The following is a 12,260-nucleotide window of genomic DNA, read 5'->3' as shown; positions in this document are numbered from 1 at the left end:
ACCTATGGCTATGCCCCCAAGAGCTGAATGAAGATTTGCAGGTTTGTATTTACCTGTACAGACAAACAAGAGAAGAGAAGAAAGATGGAATAGTCTATTCCTTACCTCAAGAGACAAGATATTAAGTTTAGGAAAGCAATAACAAGAGGAGACTCTCCCCTTTACAATGGTCCTAAATATAGGATCTTCAAAGTAGCTATAACTATACATAGAGATATCCAAGTTGAAGATCAAATTAGAACAGCAGTTTGGGGGAGGTTAAGGGGGTTTCTTTATCCTTTTGAGACTTCTTCTTCTGAAATTTGTCATTCCCAGCATGTCTATTTCCATGTGAGCTCTATCTTCCCTGGGGAGGTCCTGCTTGAGATATTTAAGTCTTTCCATGGCTCCCTGGGTATTAATACCCCTCACATTCCAATAGAGAGTACTAATCATTGGGAGATTTTGGAGGTGTATAATCTAGTTTTTGGTCTACCCTTGGTGGCAAAGTTAACAGTGTTACTTGGTTTGGAGTTGAACTTTGTCCTGTATGTACCTCTTGGAGATAAACCTTGAGAGTTAGTAAACTGTTGGATCTCATCTTCATAGACATTATCCCTGGATGGGCTGAAAGCTTTGATCAATTGTTCACTCACAGCATCATCCTCATCATACTCATTCATAGGTTGATTATCACTATCCTCTTCATCTTCAGAGACACACACAGCATACTCATCAACCTCAAGAAGAACTTCATTGTTGGTGTTGAGAGTACAGCTGAGTTGGGGGTGAGCAGTAGTTGCTTCAGGAATGAGACCTGCTGAGTAGGGGGAGAAGTGAGGATACGATGGGCCTGAAGAGAGGTTATATCCATTCCCACTTGATCATCATCAATCACAAATTGTTGACAACTCCGATCCACATGCTGTAAAGATATGTTGTCAAGAATCTTAGGAATTTGACATTTCTCAGCATGATTTTTTTCATCTATTTTATTCTTTATAGCATCCCTCCTTTTTTTACTCAACTTGTTCTTTTTTTTAGTAGAATGTTGGACACTAGTGCTGGCAATAGACCCCAAATCCTTAGCCATAGAACCTTTGGAAGTTGGCATTGTAGGATCCTTTGCATGATCCTTTTCTTCAGTGGTTGCAAGATGGGCTGTAGCATTTATATCAGTATGATCAGTGGTTGTAGGGGCTCTAAGGTCACTCCTAGGGTTAGTGTTTTGGTTCTCATGCAAAACATGAGATAATTCCCTTCCCCTTATGGTTAACCCTTCCTGCAGTTTAGAGTGTGTCTCCTTTTCACTTCCATCCTGACCCCCAACAGCTTCAGCATCAACAACATTAATAATTGGGGACATCTTAGGGATTGGGAGAATAAAGTCAATACTTGAATTTCCTGAAACATAGGTCCTTTGAGTAGTACCTGTTAAGATAGTACTTGCGCATACAATATGGGAGGAGAGGGTTTGTGGGAGAGATAAGTCAATACCTTGTCTCTGAGTTCTAGTGCTTGCCTTCATTGTTGATGAACTCTTCACCAAAGAGTTCTTCTGGATGTCTATGTCTCCTATATCTTGGTTAGTGGGTTGATCTTGTATAACAAGATCAACATGAACATTGGGAGTAGATATAGGAGGAGAAGTTTTACCTAGACCTACTTTGCTTTGCTACACTGCAACATACTTACCTTTGGCTATTGCTCCTGCAGGTCTGTTTTCTTTATTCAGCTGGCCATTGATGTGTCCTTTGTTCTGTTTTCTTCTTTGAGTTTGCCAAACATTGTCATCCTTGCTAGCCTTAGTGTTTTGTGGTTGTTGTGGGGTACTGGATGTTAAAGGATTGTGGTACATCTGTAAGTTGGCAGATTGAGATTGGTTGTGCTCTTTGTTCTCTCCCTCATTTTAGCTCTTGTTTTTTGTTGCAATTTCAGATTCTCTCCTTTTCATTTGTTCTTGATCTCTTCTCTTGATGTTACAAACATGCACCATGTGCCCCTGATGCTTGCAATACATGCAATACTCAGGTACATTCTCATATAGGAGTTCTTGCCACCTCCCTATTGTGGGATCACTTTTGTCATGCCCAAGCCATATATGATGGGGTCTTTCTTGTGTAAGATTGACCTGCACTCTTACCTTAGCAGTGCTTCCCCTAGTCTTCTGAATAGAGGCTGCATCCATGAAGAGAACTTTCCCAACAGGAGCAAGGAGGGTGTTCAGGAACTCCTTATCATAACAATGCCATGGGAGTTCAGGAAGAGCCATCCAGATTGGGACAACTAGAGTTTCCTCCTCTGGCCTGAAAGTTGGAGTCCATGTTTGTATTCTCATGATCTGGCCTTCAATAGTCATTCTTTGCTTGGTCCACACAGTTGTATAGTCCAATTCATTGTCCAGGTCAATATATACATGCCTAGCATTGAAGTGGGCAATTTTAACACCTCCTACCAATTGTGTTTGGAGAATGAAGCTTCTCCTTATAAGCTCCACTTTAGGCATAGTACTACTAAATTTCCCAACAAGAGTATATTTACACCTTTCAGACAACTTAACCATGAAGTCATCCTTATCATAGATCACAGCTGGTAATCCTTGTCTGGTAGTATAAATAGGAGTAGATAGATTAAGAGGGACATCATTTTTGGCTTGGTTAAGTCTTAGTTTTGAGGCAAAGTTTTGTATAATAGTATATGGGGCTGGGAATTGATTCCCACTTCTCAACCTCCATTGTCGCCTTGTACCCCATATTAGTTTCTCTGATCTCCACCTCCTTGGTTGTTTTTATGATAACCTATTTGACCTTCCTCTTATTGTTGGTTACCTTGTTCTTCTTCTAGGACTTGACCATATTCATGATTCCCATAAGCTTATCTTAGTCTCACAACTTGAGAAGTGTTCCTATAGTTCCTCCTGCCATGTGGTATCGGACCAAATCTACCTCCTTACTCTCGATAACACATTTGACATCTTGGTCCATTCCTTTGCACATTATTCCACGGGGCTTATTCTCCTTCACCTTCATACCCTCCTTGGTATTTATCATCCCTTACCTCAATTAGTAGATTGGTTGACTTTGGTTTTGGGGAACTTAGTAGGGTGGATTTTGGTTTTGGGACATATGGTCGGGCATATTTTGGTTTAGTGGAGCTTGGTATGGTCAATTTTGGTTTGGTGGAGCTTCTTGATTGAATTGGTGTTGTAATGGTCGAAGGGTGTTTCGAACATTTGGATCAAGATTGGTTGGAGTTTGGTTAAATGATTGATGGAAGCCTCTGAGTGTGATAGTAGGAGATATAGCATGACTAGGTCCACATGTAGAAGCTTGATAAGTAGCTTGTGGGGTAGAATTGGTAGAGTTAAGACGACCCTCCATATTGATCATTCTACCATCCATGGTGGATACACTTCCTTACACGGTGGTCACTTGGTTTTCCATCACTTTCATTCTACGACTCATATTGGTAATTACTTCCATTATAGAGTCCAAGGTAACCCCTCCCGTGGGTTGGGGTATCTCACTTCCGATAGTCATGGTACCTATTATGAAAATACTCAACAAAACAACACCAATCCTTTTGATTGCCTCTCAAATTTTCTTTGGCTAAGGTTGAAGCTTTCTTGTACTCGGTTAGTTCACGATGTGTCAATTGCTACTCTTGGTCGGAGTGGATTTTTGTTTTCATAAAGAACGGATGACTCGATTAAAATAAAAAGGATTTGAATCAAGAAGTTATCTATGAAGTAAAAATGAGAAAAGTACACAAGAGAATTAGCACGAATAAAAAATGGACACAAGAACTAGCACTCACAAGTATGGAAGAGTACTAAATGCACACTAGCTGCGGAAATTTAAGAACAAGACACGAAAACTGGATAAGATTAAATTTTTTGGGGTCAATTTGGGTAATCACTTGAAACACGCGCTAAATGAACCAAAGAAGTTATGGTATCGAAATGCTGCAGCGAAATTACAAAAGTTCCATACTCATTTTTTTATCTCTCTAACTCAACAAAGTGAGCCTCACTTCACCAAAAAGGGAAGAGAATTTAGAAATTCAAACTAGGAATCAGGTAAGAGATCACCAAAAAAATACCTCAAAAGTCGAACAAAAGACATTGGTGACGGCTTGCCTGACGGGTCGTAAGATGTGTGATGGGCTATGACTTGTACTATCATAAACAGCTCAAAAAATGGACTCACTGGATAAGACTGATGAGGACTCTGACAGCCATCAGATGTGTGATGGACCATCAGAAAAAGGGGTCTAAAAAGTAAACTACTGGTAAAGGGTGACGGTGACCCTGACGGACATCGAATGTGTGACGGTCCGTCACTTCAGCTGTCACTTATCACCCTTCTACACTCCACAAATTGTGCTAAAAAATTTATTTCCTTGGGCCCACTTCTCTTAATCCTTACCCTTTTAGGGATCAAAAACACATTTCCTCAAACTTTCTCTAAGGGTTCTGGATCAAATGTAGCTTTTCTACCTTCTTCCTCTCTTGAACTTTATGAAGAACCTCAATAACAACTTTAAAAATTCAAATTTTTAACTTCTTCAAATCAGCTTGAATGAGACCCAAATTTCAACTGTAGCTTCCTTTCATCATGGAGAACAAGTATCACAACAAATTGGAATCCAATCAACACCCAATAAAAGACCCATTTCTTGATCTTCAAGCTTTCTTCAAGCAATAATGGTGGAAACTCAAAAACCCTTTCAAAACTTTGTGAAATCTCAAACCTAGACTAAATTAATACTAGAGAACAAAATTCTAGCATTAGAAGCATCAAACAAGACTCAAAAACACAAACTATTTTTGGGGTTTTATTCAAAACCTAATTTGACACACTTTATTTTAATTTTCTTTCAAGACTAGAATCTATTAAAACAAATCTAAGCTCAGCTCTGATACCAAATAATAAGATTCAACCTAGGAAAATAAGAACAAATGCAGAATCAAAAAGATAAGAAAGTAAAGATAAATAGATAGACACAAATAGGAGAATCAAAAGCAACTAATGGGTATATTAAACCCAAAAACCTCAATCAATTGAAATTCTACAAGCACCTAACTCTTATTATGCCCTCGATGGAATTGGATTCACCTCGCAACCAACGTTTCTAAGCAAGAAGGAAACCAAAGCTTAACCAAGCTATCATACTCACACAAGGAGTATTGTTCATCAATATTCAAAGTAGTCTAACCTAAGAATGAATACAAGCTAGCTATTCATAGTGTTTGGTTATTTATTACAAAAATTGCCTAAAAGTGACCCTTAAAGCATTGCAATAATGTCCCATTCTGACCGTCGTGATGTGTGACGATGGATATGATGGGCCATTACACCCTCGATGGCTTATCAACCTTGATTTCATTTTTATCCATTATCTGAGTTTCTAGCCACCTTCTGATGATCTATCTAATGGGCTGTCAGATCTGCTGTCACTCCAAGGCAGTTTTTCAATTCTATCACCATGATGTAGAATCCCTTGGGTAGTCCCGAGATGTACTCTACTATCTCCAATTTTGAGAACAAACCTTGAAGGTCTTGCAACTCACGTGCTTGACTCTTTATGAATGATCTTGATGAGACCCAGATCGTATCATCTGGGGTTCCAATTGCCATTTCAAACCTAGGATTTAGCTTGGGTCATGATAAACTGTCATGCTCCAAGAGGGTACCCTAGGGCATGGCCGGCACTCAAAGACCATTGTTTGTGTCCAAGTGAACAACTTGGTCCAATCACACATTCATCCATTCAGTGGAAGACTTAAATAACAAAAAAAGGACAATCAATTAGGCTAACCAAATCAGCAACTCATGAAAGAATAACATATTTAACTAAATCCCAACTCAACTCCATATCAAAGAAAATTTTTGAAAACCAATACAATAACTCAACACTACCATTATCTACTATGAAGCCTCTAAGACTATTAAAAGGTGTCAATGAAAAGTCCATGGCTACCCAAAAGAAATACTCAAAGAAAAGATAACTAATGTAGAGTGCCTTCGGATGCAAGAAGGACTCACCAAATCTGAGAGTACAAGTGATCTTCAACGATACACCTGTTGAGGATCTCTAACACCTGTATTTGCATCATCAAATGATGCAGGCCAAATAGTTTTTGTACTTGGAATGTATGAGTATGTAAAATAGCAGGAAGGAATGTGATCAACATACTCAATACGAATCAACTCATCTCAAGGGACTCAACTCCATAATCATCTCAACTTAATAAGGAAGGCAAGTTTAAAATAAGAACTCTTTTAAAGAGGAATAGACTCAGTAATATGCAACTCAACCAATCAAACCATTCATTTTAGACCTTTGGGAGTTTCTCTTATCCTACAACCACCATATTTGAGCCGGCGATGCACAATGAGCCGACATCGTTACCACGTTTGTCTGATACTTTGCCATGGTAAGGGAAAAATTTACAATCTTGGACCCACAATCAATCAAATCAAGTCCTCTTTTTGGACAAAAGGGAAACATCCGATTTTATGATTCAATCCTCTCCTACACTGGCTATGTAGTTTATGAAATTTGAGTTATTAACTTATACTTACCCAATTCGGTGCTCGATACTCATCTGAAGACTAAATATGCTCATAAGACTCAAATCAAATTGAATTTTGTAAATCATCTCATTTTGTCACATTGGACTCTAATCAACTCAATCATCATCTCAAACATCAACACATTTTAGTTATAATGTCCTTTCAACACATTCATACATTATCATCATTCTGCCTCAAACGATCATTTATGCTAAAGAAATATTCATGTTTTAAATTAGTAAACACTTAAAGGAAGTTGACTCATGCTTATCTAATCCACTTTCAAGACATGCACAATCGTGCTTTCAAACCCATTCAATGCAATAATAGTAGATGCAAAACTCAAGTAGGGTTCATGTGAATAAAGACATGAATGCACACCTCAAAATACTCAATTCAATGACACTATCAAGACATGATTAATAAGATACAATTAAGGACTCATTAGAACCTTAAATAATCTGAGAAACTCAAATTGTAGGAACATTCAAAACTCCAATCAAAACTGATTCATCTCAAAGAAGATATTGGGAACATGGACGAACGTAGTCTAGCATTTTGATAGCCTTACATATATGGAACTCAAAGAACAATCAATACTTGAAAGATGAAAGTAAGCTCTTGAACCCTAGTATTTTTCTCCTCTTCAATCCTTGCTCTCAAATAATTCTAAGTGTTAATGATTGTATATGTGTATAGGTACTGATTAGGGAATCCAAATAGTCCCAAAATGTTGAGGTTTTGATTTGGAAAGGGTGGGAAAAGATAAAACTACCCGCCACTAAAACTGACTTTTGGCCATCTACGGGTCCTTCTACGGATCATAGAAGACTAATCGTAGAAACTATGGCCCAAAATTAGACCTCACTGGTTCATGGTCTATAACCAAGTTCCTACCGGTTGTAGACTTCTCTACGGGTTGTAAGAACCATTGGTAGAAACTTTGTGCACATTCAGTAGCTACTAGAATGTGACACTAAAGTCTATGACTCATTCTTATGAGTTATACGAATTTCTACTGGTTGTAATCAAGAATCATAGAAAAGACCCTAAAGACTTCAATTTTTCTAAGTGTTCACGGTTTATACTAATCGTTCCTATGACTCGTAGAAAACTCTACAAGTCATAGAGTTGAGTCTAGTAAAGTGGTCATAACTTTTTACTCCGAACTCAAAATGAGTCAAACTTAGTAGAGTTGGAAATAGAACTCAAAGACTATTAATTTGATAGGTTATGGGCCACCTAATTCTTTATATTTTAGGAGATATGATCATTTAAAGTTGACCTAAGTAAAATCTTTTACCGAAACTCAATTGTTAAGGAAACTTTCAATTTGACTTTGTGCTAGAGGATTCTTGTGACCCTAATTCACATCAAATACACTTCGAACACTCAAGAATCAGTCATAATAAGTATATTACCATTAAGATTTATTGGATTCGGGCCTATACGCATACAAAGAATGATTCGGGTCTTAGCATAGAAATTTTTGGGGTGTTACAATATCTCCCCTTGGGATCATTTATCCTCAAATGATGACCAAGATACGAACTTACCCAAGTCACTAATACAATGCAAGAACTCAAAAGAATCAAACTCGGGAATAACTCACTTAATTTCTCAACTCAGGAAGGAACTAACTCAAAGATAAGAGTTGGAATAGTACCTTCAACATCGACACTAGGAGGAACGAATAGGTGTGGGTACTTGGCTTTCATATCCTCCTCGGCTTCCCATGTATCTTCCTCAATGAATTGATTTATCCATAAAACTTTAACTAAAGTGACCCCTTTGGTCCTCAATTTACGAACCTATCCAACAAGAATTTGAATGAGAATCTCCTCATAGGATAAACTATCTTTCACTATAATATTTTCTATAGGAATAATGAGTGAAGGATCTCCCTAACATTTCTTAAGCATAGAAATATAGAACACCAGATGAACGGCATCTAACTCTGGTGGAAGCTCTAACTTATAGGTAACGTTGCCCACTGTCCTTATAATTTGGTAAGGACCAATGTATTGGGGACTTAATTTTTCTTTCCTCCCAAATCTCATAAATTCCTTCATGGGCAAAACTTTTAGGTACACCTAATCATTTACCTCAAACTCTAAGTCTCTACTCCTAATATAACTGTAGGATTTCTGACGACTTTGTGCAGTTTTCAACCTCTCTTGGATAATCTTCACTTTTACCATACCTTGATGAACCAAGTTTTGTCCAATCAACTCAACTTCACCAACCTCGAACCAACCAATTGGTGATATAAAATTCCTCTCATAAATAGCCTCACATGGAGCCATTTGAATGCTTAAATGAAAGCTATTATTGTAAACAAACTCAATAAGTGGAAAGTGGTCATCCTTATTACTTTTGAAGTCAATAACATAATCTCTCAACATATCCTCAAGGGTTCTAGGAATCATTACTCCTCTTTTCATTCCAAATTCTCTGAATAGTATGATCTGCCTGACCATCTATTTGAGGATGAAAAGCGGTAGTAAGATTCACCTTCGAACCTAAATCTTTCTAGAAGGACTTCCAAAACTACATAGCTAATTAGTTACCTTTGTTTGAGATGATGGACAAGGGAATTCCATGCAATCTAACTATCTCTTGAATTTACAACCTTGCATAATATTCTGCTGAGCTTGTAGTCTTAACGGACAAGAAGTGGGCTGATTTAGTCTCTTTATCCACAATCACCCAAATAGAATTATGTTGTCTGCGAGATTCTGGTAAACCAATAATGAAGTCCATGTTAATCATCTCCTACTTCCATTCTAGAAACTCTATCTTCTAAGCTACACCACTAGGCCTTTGATGTTTAACCTTCACTTGTTGGCAATTCGGGCACTTGGATACAAACTCTGCTCTATCTATCTTCATTCCACTCCACTAATATACTTCTCTCAAGTTGTTGTACATCTTTGTAGAACCTAGATGGATGAAATACCTAGAGCTATGGGCTCTGCCATAATTCTTTCTCGGTTTCCATCAACACTAGAACACACAATCTCCCTTGATACCTCAACACTCCATCTCCCTATTTGGCAAAAGCCAATAACTTTAGCTTATGGACCTCATCTTTCAATTAGAGGATAATGGGTTCTTATTCTAGCTTCTCTTTCACCGCTGCAACTAAAGATGATTCAGCCCATTCCGAATAATGGTACCATTATTACTAGCGCCAATAAGCTGAACTCCCAAACATGCAAGCCTATGCACCTCTTTAGCCAACTCCTTCTTTCCCTCTCCCACATGGGCAGTGCTCCTCCTAGCTAACCTGCTAAGAGCATCAGCAACAATATTAACTTTACCTAGGTGATAGATAATGATCTTATCATAGTCCTTGAGTAGCTCAATCTATCTCATTTACCTTAGGTTCAACTCTTTCAGAGTAAACATATATTGTAGGCTCTTATGGTCTATGAACCCGTTAACATGTACGGCATAGAGATAATGAAGCCAAATCTTGAGAGAAAACACTATGGCTTCCAACTCAAGGTTGTGAGTTGGGTAGTTCCTCTCATGAATCTTAGGCATTTTGGAAGCATATGCAATAACCTTGCCCTTCTTCATCAATACACAACCTAATCAAAATTTGGAAGCATCGTAATAGATTACAAACCATATGTTCCCTCTGATAGGGACAACACTGGAGAAGTAGCCAACCTTGTATTCAATTGTTGAAAACTCATATCACAATCATCTGACCATCGAAACTTGGCCTTTTTTGAGTCAAATTAGTCAATGGTGAGGATATAGATGCAAAACCCCTCAAAACATCTCCAGTAGTAACCAGCCAAGCCCAAGAAACTTCTTATGTTAGTCGAGGATGTGGGTCTGGGTCAGTTCTTTACTGCCTCAATCTTATATGAATCAACTCTTATACCCTCACCAAATACAACATGGCCTAAGAATGCCATAGAAGCAAGCCAAAATTCATACTTTGAAAACTTGTCATACAACTCCATATCTTTGAGATTCTGAATAACAATTTTGAGATAATTAGCAAGCTCCTTCTCATTTCTGGAGTAGAGTATGTCATCAATGAAAATAATCACAAACATATCTAAATATTATTTGAACACTCAATTTATCAAGTCCATAAATTCTACAGAAATGTTAGTAAATCTAAAAGACACAACAAGAAATTTGAAATGACCATACCAGTTCCGAAAAAAGGTGTTTGGGATATCACATTCTCATTTTCAACTAATGATAGCCTTATCTGAAGTATATATTTGAGAAACAAATAGCACCCTAAAGTTGGTCAAATAAATCATCTATTCTGGGAAGATGATACTTATTCTTAATGGTGACTTTTTTCAACTGATGATAGTCAATGCGTCTACATGAATAAGATAGGAGCCCCGCAAGGTGAGACACTCCACCTAATGAATCTCTTATCTAAGAGATCTTTCAACTACTCTTTTAATGTTTTCAACTAGGTAGGAGCCATTCTATATAGTTGAATAGAGATAGGTTGTGTATTAGGAAGAAAATCAATCCCAAAGTTAATTTTTCTATCAAGAGAGACTCAGGGAAAATCATCAAGAAAGACTTTGGGAAACTCATTAACAATCAGGACTGACTCAAGAGATGGAGACTCCATACTATTATCTTTAACTCACACGATGTGATAAATACACCCTTTCGAGATTAACTTTCTGGACCTAAGGTAGGAAATAAATTTATACTTAGGCACAACAAGACTACCCTTCCATTCTAAGATATACTCACTTGGAAACTTGAACTTAACAACTCGAGTTATACAATCAATTGAGGTATAACAGGCATAAATCCTGTTTATGCCAAGAATAATATCAAAATCAACCATGTCTAACTCAACTAAGTCATCCATGGTTTCTTTATGATAGATTAACACAGTACAATCCTTATAGACTCTCTCAACTAAAATAGACTCACCAACAGAAGTGGACACATTGAAAGGCTCAAGAAGACACTTGGGAATTTTATCAAACTTATTAGTCATATAGGGGTTAGAAATGAAAAAGTGGCACCCGAATCAAGCAAATCATAACAATCGAAAGATAAGACTCGAAGCATACCAGTGCCAATATATAGTGAGTTCTCTTGATCCTATTGATTAGCCATAGCATACAGACAGTTTGACCATCTATTTGTACCTGAAGTAGAAGCTCTCTGATTACCTCTAACCGGTGGTGTCGCAAAAGAAGATTTGGCTCTATCACGCAAAATTAGACACTCTATCTAAAAATGGCCCACCTTACCACATTTGTAGCACCTATTGGGACCCTCTCTAAACTCTCCTAAATGGATTTTACCATAATTGTTGTAAGGTGACACTTGCTGCGAGGTGGCTTCCCCTTTGAACCTTGAGCTACACTCCCCTGGGATTGAGAATCTTGGGCCCTGACATTCTGGTGGCAATGCAACTCCTGATAATACCTATGACTAGGGCCAGGTTCACTCATTGTCTAGGGAGCATAGTTGGAAAACCTCTTCTGAAAAAAGGACTTGTTATCCTTACCTTGTCACTACTCATTCTCATGCCCAACTATTTTGGCCTTCTTACTAAAGTGCTCTTCTCTGGATTTCTTCTTTTTATCCTCAATCTGTTGGGAATACACCATCAACTTGGAAATATCCATGTCAAAAATCAACAATGATGTCTTACACTCTTTTTTCACATATTTGCCCAGGCCAAAGACA

This window comes from Solanum dulcamara, chromosome 7, assembly GCF_947179165.1.
Source record: "Solanum dulcamara chromosome 7, daSolDulc1.2, whole genome shotgun sequence".
In the NCBI taxonomy this organism is placed as follows: Eukaryota; Viridiplantae; Streptophyta; class Magnoliopsida; order Solanales; family Solanaceae; genus Solanum; species Solanum dulcamara.
Note: the sequence above shows the minus strand (reverse complement) of the source record.